This window comes from Carlito syrichta, unplaced genomic scaffold, assembly GCF_000164805.1.
Source record: "Carlito syrichta isolate Samal-C Ts95f unplaced genomic scaffold, Tarsius_syrichta-2.0.1 Scaffold288834, whole genome shotgun sequence".
Lineage (NCBI taxonomy): Eukaryota > Metazoa > Chordata > Mammalia > Primates > Tarsiidae > Carlito > Carlito syrichta.
The window spans coordinates 124,359-134,101 of record NW_007232930.1 but is presented as its reverse complement, the minus strand read 5'-3'; the positions used below and the strand labels follow the sequence as shown (position 1 = coordinate 134,101).

General features: G+C 36.9%; 1 pseudogene; it reads right to left on the bottom strand.

The window, feature by feature from the left end:
- Nucleotides 1–705: 705 nt before the first annotated feature.
- LOC103256007 lies at nt 706–2,257 on the bottom strand (annotated as a pseudogene).
- Nucleotides 2,258–9,743: the final 7,486 nt, after the last annotated feature.

The window sequence follows — 9,743 nt, the reverse complement described above, 5'->3', positions numbered from 1 at the left end:
TATGTAATAGAATAAATAATAGCTTTCGTCATCAAGTATCCCAAGATTTTAACCACCTTTTTAATCTCTCAGAAAGAGTTTTGAATGTGAAAGCATAGTTATTTGGATTTTGATATCGGCCATTAATTTAGTGATGTTATTTGATATAGAAATAAAGCTCTGTTTTTATGATAGCACAGGTTTTCCATTAGGCTATAGTGAGTATATCTTAAGCCATATGGTTCTGTAATATACCCTTTTTTTTTTATAAGAGTAACTTTATTGTTTAATAATAAGGTATCTATGTGGCTATCATTTAGGGCCTTTTTGTATAATTGGTTAGGGCCTCTATATGTCAAATGACGTTTTTTTGGGGGGGGGAAATGAAATCCAACAATTTTATTTTAATGAGCTGTATTTTCTAAATTTTTGTTTTATTTTTTCCTGTTTTCATACAGTATTGAAAACAAAACGTGGCCCATTCACATTTTCCTGAGGAACTGTAAAGATGATCTCTACAGGGATAAACGTTGTAAAGCCTGAAGCTCAATCAACTGATGTTGAAAACTCTCAGAGGGAGTAAAGGCTTGATTTGAATGGTCTAGAACATGTATTATAATTTAATAGAAGAGATTGTCGTCCTAATATTTAATGATTTTAAAGAACTTCCCAGTCCATGCAAAGAGTACATACAGTCCAAGAATAAATCAAATTTCTGAACGCATTTTATGCTACATATGTGTATACTTTGCGATCCTCAGGTGTTCGTGCCAAATATTCTCTCTCAGTAAGTCCTTCAATATGTTTCTTAATAACAACTGGACTTGGTAAAGAATCTAGCTTTCAACTGCCGAGTTACCTCTGCTCCTAGAACATTGTGCTGCATCTTCTTTCTAGATTTCATTATCCGCACTATAGCAGCTTCTATCTCATGTTTTCTGTCGTCATCTACTTTCTGCCTTGTTTCTTTCCTTTCTGGGTCTTATTCACCTTGTTTAGCAGCAACTGTTTGAATCTTGACTCTGTGTAGTTTGGATGTGAACTGATCATTAACTGTAAATATGTGAGCATTTTCTATTTCCTTTGACTTGGGTTCTTTTGTAAGAACCCGCTGTGTTGGTTTACCACAGGCGAGGGATTGTAGGGCTCTAACAAGCTCTCTTTCAGGAATATCTGTCTCTTGTTGAATTTCTGCAAATGTATATTTTTCTCTATTATTAAAGAGCATTAATATGGTCATCTGGAAAGTAGAGACTTGCAATATGTGCTTCCGTGTATTAGAGTCAGTTGCGTGTGCACCTCCAACACCAACTTCAGATCCATCTTCCTTTTTAACTGGGCTATAAAAGGTGGCATTGAGATCTGCAGAACTCATATGATACTGGAGTGTGAGCTGTCGACCACTGTGTTTGGCTAAGTAGAACCTTCTGAATATTTCAAAAGCATGTCTTGGTGCTGGTGGGATGTTGCACTTTGGTGGGGCTGACTGAGTGGGCCAATATCCTGTCGTGAGCACCCGGACTGTGAGATCAACGCCACCTAAAGATACCCCAGTTGCCTGTAGATGTTGCCTAAATTCATCCATAGTTGTGTTTGAGATGCTCATATCCCTAAACATTCCTTCCAGTTTTGATGTGAACTGACACCCACATTCAGTCTTTAACTTGGATATCATGTTTTTTCAGAGTCATCAGAAACACTTTTGTCAGAAGTCTTCTTGCCAAGTGTTGTTTATAATAGCGTTCAAAGACATCTTTTTCTTGCATAAACCTAAAAAGGACCATTGCTTTATCCAATATTGTTTCTACTTCTTGTTCTGTTAGCCCTTTGACTCCCTTTTTCAGTTTATCATCAATAAATAATGAGAGGTATTCGGGAGACCTGGAGTTGAGGTTGAGAAAATACTCAAAGTCACCCGCAATAGTTTGTTTAAAAAGCCAGTCATTATTGAACGATTCCTGCAGGAAGCAATCAAACCTACTCTTCAGATCCAATAAGCCCTGGATATAGTCAACAGGATTCTTTCCTTCTCCTTCCTCAGAAACAAGGGCTTTACCTTGCTCCCTTAAATAGGAACTCATACACTCACACATCGTTTTCAAACCATTTGGCACACAACTAAATAACTTGTACATGCATGCAAGGTCTTCTGTTTTTCCATTTTTCAACATATGTACTAGCCCAGAATTTTCCATTTCTACTATAGTCTTATGTGCTTAGAAATGAGTTCCCTCTCAACCACCTTTACGATTGGCTTTTCGGTGATCATTAGAGACATACTAATGTATATGGACCATGTATATGTACAACAAAATAATGTGGAGAATGTCTACAATTTGGGATTAATTATTTTTCAAGATCAAGTTGTACGTTGTGGGTGTATGAGGGATCATCTATGGCAAACTCTATTAGATATGACTGCAAGAGAGCGGATAGGAGAAGTTGTAGACAGAGGCGCAATAAGAAATGCTTGCCAGATGTTAATGATTAATGTTAATAAGGTATCTATGTGACTATCATTTAGGGCCTTTTTGTATAATTGGTTAGGGCCTCTATATGTCAAAAGACATTTAAAAATACCTAATTGTGGTATAAAGATAAAAGTGACATGATCTTATCAATGGAATATAGAATTAACAAGATTATGAATGAGGAAGTTTTGTTGGGGCTTGAGAAGGTATGAACTATTTGATTTTGTGTCCAGGCATAACCCAAAGAACATCACCTAACCATCTTGGAAGAAACCATGCCCATAGACTGGTATTGCATAGCCAAGACATTCTGGTTGTTGAATCTCTTAAGTGACATATCAGTTAGTACTTTGTAATATAATGGTGTGGATCTATTGTTCTTTGGGTATCTATTTCATATTTTTAGTGTTATTGGGCAAGGTATTTTTGGTGGTTTTGTTTTGTTTTTTGTTCTCAAGCTGAATGTCAGATAAAATTGTTCCAAATTTGTATTATATCCTCTTGAAACTGAGTTGTCTCATCTTTTAGTTGGGGCAGTGTTATTGTCTTACCTCTTAGTTGGGGCAGTGCCAGTGTTAAAGCTAATGGATTTATTTTTTTATTGAAAGAATTTTTACATCTTTCATTTTATAATGTATTACTAACAGAACAATGGTTTCATATTAGTGCTAAGTACCAATGACTGCTCTTGAGAAATACAGATATATTTTTGGTATTTTATTTAGTCTTGTCTTTGGAGAGAACATATCCACCATGGTAGGCCAAAACCACCAGAAAAGGGCATGAGGCTACATACTCAACAAGTGTCCTTCTGTAGTCTGTTAGCATAGTCCTGAGCCCATTGTAAAAAGTGGTTGTTTTATGGGCAACAGATAATGATAGTGGCATTAAAATATGAGAATTAGGGGGAAAAGAAAGAAGTTTTGTGATAACTTGCAAAATCTTATTCATCTATTAACAATTACTAATATCAAACATTTATTTAGATATAGGCCTTTTCTATTATCTTTGGAAAGTTGACAGTCTCAGATGTTGTCTTTTTTTGGTCCAGTGTCAACTTATCTCAAGTGGAAGATCACCTTTCAGTGAAATAGAAGGCTCAGCCTTCTTTAGATGAGAAATGTGAATCTAAGAGTCTATGTCTTCTAATTTTGTGGCACAGGGGTTAGTAAGAAATACTTGATATGGTCCCTTTTACTTTACATGAAGAGAATCTTTTAAAATATGTCATTTTACATAAAATATCTTGGTTGAATTTTTGTCTTCTGAGACCTCACCTTGAAAAGATTTTTTTTTTACGAATTTATACTTTTTAATTAGTTGTTTTATAAGGCCATTGTAATAGTTGAATATGTCCCCCCTTCATCTCAGAGATGTATAATTTTATGGAGATAATTTTATATGTGTGTCTGTTATAATTTTAAATGGAGACGACTGATGCCTATTAAAAGAAATTGTCCTCAGGTTATGAAACATTAGTGGAAGAGCTTTTGACCAAGGAATTTTAAAAGCCTCAGTTAATTATTTAAATTGAGTTTTACTAAGCCAGATGACTGGGGATGATAAGTACAATGGATATGTAGGAGGATGGACCCGATTTTATATACTGATTAAATTACCCGTCTAGTGAAGTGAATACCTCTGTTGCCATGAACTTCCAGAGCAACTCCCCAAGCTAGAATAATTTTTTTAAAGATAATTTTAATTACTGTTAAGTCCATTGTTTTATATGAAAATGTTTCTACCCGATGAGAAAATAAGTAAATCATCACTAGTACATATTTGTATCTTCATCATGGTGGTAGCTGAACAAAGTCTAATTGTCATACTTTGAAGAAGACTTTATTTTTTTATTTTTTTTTTGAGTTGGAGTCTCACTCTGTCGCCCAGATTGGAGTGCAGTGGCCACTCCCGGCCACCTCAGCCTCACCTGCTGGGCACCGGCAATCCTTCCGCCTCAGCCTTCCAAGTAGCTGGAACTACAGGTGCGTGCTACCACGCCCGGCTAATTTTTTGATTTATTGTAAAGATGAGGTCTCACCAAGTTGCCCGGGTGGGTCTCGAACCCGCGGGCTCAGGCAATCCATTCACCTCGGCCTCCCAAAGGCGTGGGATTACAGGCAGAGCCACCGAGCCTGGTTTCGGAGAAGACTTTAGATAAGGGAAAATGTCTTTGGAAACTGTATGAAGGTTTCTCTGTATACAGAGGGTGTCAAAAAATGTATACACATTTTAAGAAAGGAAAAACTGTACTGAAATTATAATAATCAATACAATAAACACAAGTCACATTTGACATCTGCAATTACAAGAGGTGTTCAAAGTGGTTACCATCAGCATTCAGACACTTAATTATGGCAAACATCTCTTAACTGCTCTTAAAACAAGTATACATTTTTTTGGCATCCCCGGTATTTTGGGCAAATGTGACATTCATTATATATCTTATGAGCTATGAATAGGGAATATTTTTAGAAATTTTTTTTTCTCAACTATTTTATCAGGACTTCAATGAGTTAAAGTATGTATCCAGTAAGTTCCTTATATACTAATGAGTTCTGTTCTGAACAGGCATTCATAAGTCCAATTTGTTTGTAAGTCCAGCAAATTTGGCCTAGGCATATGACTAACATAATCAGCTATGTAGTACTGTACTGAAATAAGCTTATAATACTTCTCCTTTTTTTGGTAAAGATTAGGTCTCACCAAGTTGCCCAGGCTGGTCTCGAACCCCTGTGCTCAGGTAATCCTCTCACCTCGACCTCCCAAAGTGTTGGAATTATAGGCGTGAGCCACCATGCCCAGTCTTATAATACTTTTCACACAAATAATACATTTAAAAAGAAAAAAAAAAGAAAGAAAACATTTTAAATTTTATGATACAGTACCTTAAAAAATAAAGTAGTACAGTATAGTACAATACAACTACTGGAATGCAGAGTCTGGCATTGAGTAACAGGCAAGAATTATTGACTGGAAGAGGGAGAGGAGGTGGGAGATGATAGAACTGAAGAATTGTCAGCCGTAGAAGACCGGGGGCAAGCTGCAATTTCACTAATTCCTGGCATTGATGGCATAGGTACTGGTTCTTTGCTGGTTTCAATTCTCTCGACCCTCTTGAAAATATCATTCAGTAATGCCCGGGTAGTAACTGTTTTTTCCTTATCATAGATGACACAGGAGACTGGGTTGCATTCTGAATGGCTGCTGCAACCTTTGTGTACCATTCTACATTTATTTCTGTGCCTCAAAAAACTATCAGTGCCACCTCGAATTAATAAAATCCCCTCACCATTTCCTATGTCATGAATCTCTCCAGGTCTTCAGTTACTTCTTCCTCTTATCTCTCTTCATCTTTTCTGTGGGCCTCCAATTCCATCAGGTCTCTATTAGTAAACTTCTCTTGTTGCACAGCACAGAGTTCAATGGCGTCGTCCTCTTGCAGATCTAGCTCCAGCTTCTTGCTGAGGGTCACTGATTTACTGAAGACCACTTTGGACTACTTATTCACACCTTCTCCAATCCACAAAAATCATGAACAAACTGCAGTCAAAGGTTCTTCCACGTGACAATATATCCCACACGTGTGAACTAACTTACAAAATTGGACATGCAATCACATATTTGCATCTTAGAAAGTTTGCAACTTGAAGTTTCATATGCAGAAGACTAATTGTATAGGTTAAAAATGATGATGAATTTAGCAAAAAATATAGGCAAATTGTTAGGCCCATACCGTATTTCATTTTGGGGAGAGTATGTTTCCTCTTTTGTTTTTTAATTTTTTGGTTTGGATTTTGGAGTTCTGGGTTGAGCTCATTTTAAGTCAAATTTAGGTGTTTTCTTTTAGAAGTTAATATATATACCAATTTGTTTGTTAGGCCAGCTAAAAATTTAGCCTAGGTACTCGACTTACATGATCAGTTATGTAGTACTGTACTGTAATAAGCTTATAATACTTTTCATACAAATAATACATTTTAAAAGCACAAAACATTTTGATCTTATGATACAGTACCTTAAAAAATAAAGTAATACAGTATAGTACAACAACTGACATACAGTGTTTGGCATCGAGCAACAGGCAAGAAGAGTGGTTTGTTTGGATGTATTTAGAGCAGCTCTTTTTCCTGTCTTACCAGCTAGTCAATCTTTTTCTTCAGTTTAGTTTTATTTCTTTGGAGTATCTGCTTTGGAATGACCTGGGATTTTAATAATGGCCAATGATTTTGGTAATAACTTGGCTTTTAGCAAGTGTGAAATAAGGTTGTTTATTTTTTATGGATTGATCAGAAGAGGTTAAAAACTTTGTTTTATAGCATTTTTAAATTATGAGATACTATGAAAGCATATCTGTTGTCTGTATAACTGTTAGCATTTTTTTGTTGTTGTTAATTAACAGGCCCTGATTAACGTTAACAATCTTGTTTGTTGAGCTAGGGTGACTTCTGGAGGATATTTTTTATTTTTTCAGTTAAAGATATTATAGTGTAACCTGTATATAAAACCCAGATTTATTTATGTATGCATTCATTTATTATCATTATTATTATTATTTTTAGTCATGGTCTCACACTGTCACCCAGGCTAGAACACAGTGGCACAATCATGGCTCACTACAGCCTTAATCTCCTGGGCTTAAGTGATCCTCCTGTCTCTGTCTGGCTATTTTTTTTTATTTTTGAGGAAGGAGTGGGGAATGAGGTCTCACTGTGTTACCTAAACTGGTCTCAAACTCCTGGTCTCAAGCAACCCTTCTTTCTGGGCCTCCCAAATTGCTGGGATTATAGGCATGAACTATCGTGCCTGGCCCCCAGCTTCATTTTTAAACACAATCTATCTGCAAACCAAATAACACTATTAGTAAGGGGAGTCTCTTGTAGGTCTGTTCTAGGCGAGAAAAGCTGGTTGGTTAAGATTATTCAATCCTGCAACATCTCAACGGTAGGCAGAGACAGAAGAATGGCAGAGTTTAGAATATAGAGATGGTAATGTGAGGTACAGACAGAAGACAACCTTTATAAGAAGCTAATCTGCTGACACAGTAATGTTGAGTGTGATGTGAATTTACAAGGGCTTCCACAAAATGTGAAGGGAAATCCCATCACTATTTATTTGGTAGCTCTTACTAACAGAGGAGTGGCAGTTATTGTCCTCATGTAAGGTGGCAATTTCTGAGCCATAGTGTCTAGTTGCTGACTATAGTTTCCTAAAGGTCTGTTCTGGTCTCTATATTTTTATGTCAGACCCCTAAGGTATTTTCCTGATTTGCATGAACAATGAAAATGGAATGTCATAATTTGGATGTCCCAAAGCTGGAGCATTTATAAGGCTCTTTTAAATTTCCTTCAATGTTAACTGACTTTCTCAGTTCATTTTAAGATATCTGGCTTGTCTTGTTTTAAAAGAGTATATAAATTAGATGGCCCAAATATCTTGTTTTTGACAAAACTGAAGGGTTGTTTTTGAGACTTTGTGTCCCTCCAAGGCCATTTGTTGTAACAAGTGAATCGCATCTTTTATAGAGGCTTGCCTATCCTCTAAATAGAGAAGCAAATCATCTATATATTGTTTCAAAATGGATTTTTAAGGAAGTTGACATCTGAGAGATCTGCTTTTCATATTTGTGAAAAGTAAGTTGAACTCTCAGTGTATCCCTGAGGCATGATTGTCCATGTGCATTTTCTGTCTTCCCAAGTGAAGGCAAAGAGAAATCGACTGTCTTTCTCTACAGGAATATTAAAGAATGTACTATACAAATTTATCACAGTAAAGTATTTACCTTTAGTTGATATGGCAGTTAACAACGAATGGGAATTTGGCATTACTGGATGTTAAGGAATGACTATGTCGTCAATTGCTCTCAGATCTTGTGCAAACTTCCATCTTCTACCATTTGGTTTTCTTATGAGATAAATTGAAGTGTTATATGAGCTTGTACAGAGAATAATCAGACCTCTTTTTATATAGTCTAAAACTATAGGTCTTATACATTTTAAAGAATCTGGTTTTAAAGGTTATTGTTTAAGGTTTGGAAGAGGTTTTGCTGTATCTATTTGAATTTGAATGGGAACAGTGGAGGTCATTTTTCTAGGATCGGTGGAAGACTGACTACAATAGATCCCGTATTGCTTTAGCAGTTTTTATCACTTTTATCACTTCATCATTTAGTGTCTTCTAATTTTACACCATTCTGGTACTAATTCCAGAGGTAGTAAGAACTAAAGACCCTGCCAACCTACTGGGCACGTCACCACAGCTAGAGTCAGATCCAGCTGAACATGCAGGAGTCTGGCCTGAGGTAAGAAGAATCAGCCAGGGAAGGGGATTTGAGTCCCAGGCCCACATCTATCAATAGAGAAGTTGATGCAAAATGCTTGTGAGTTAGACCAGCAGGGAGCAAGAGAATTGCAGAAGGCTGGGACTCTGGGGATCGAGGATTCTGAGGATTTAAGATCTCAATCTGGTTCCCAGCAAAGGAATCTCTGAGTTAGGGCAGAAATCTGCCCGTCTGGCAGAAGAAGTCACCCTGAAAGTCAGGGCGAGGTTGTTGATAGGTTTTCTTCAGCAAGTATCGGCTTCAGAAATGGATGAAGAGGTGGGCCTGTTGGCTTCAGGAGCTGGGTAAGAAAGGGAAGGCAGCTGCTGCCCCTAGGCAGTGGCCTCCTTCCAGACACTGAAGAAGCCATGGGAATGAGAAAGTTGTCACTCCTCTACAGCACACTATGGGACAATGAAGAAACTCTGATCCCTATCCTGTCCTTACCTCCTCTGTGTATTCAGACCATTTCTAGCTAAATAATCGTGTACGTGCCTGAATTACTGTAATTGAAGAAAGCTGCTTTTACAAATTGCTATAAAAACTTTCCTCTTTACTCCCTTTCAAGTCCTGAAATCTGTGCACACATAATGCCAGAGAAATGCTTTCTGCAGCCAAAGGTCTGAGGAATGAAGGTCAGGCCAAGAATTAGCACTACAAAAGCTTTATCAGGGCCCAACAGTTGAGCCTCTGACATTTGCAGTGGAAAAGTAAATAAGATCAGGAACTTAGAACCACGAAACCAATCTAGTAGAAAATTGTTATTAAGGAATATGGGATTATGAAAAGAATGTATCTGGATCTCCAAATTAGTAGCTATATATCCTTGAAAGTTCACAAATTAAAAAGCAAATAAGAGTATTAGTAGGATTTATTTTTTTCTACATTATGAGCACATTTACAGCATCAAACTCTCCTGGCCATTCCTAAAGGCAGATCCCCGAAGGTGAATATCTATAACTTTATGGTGCCAG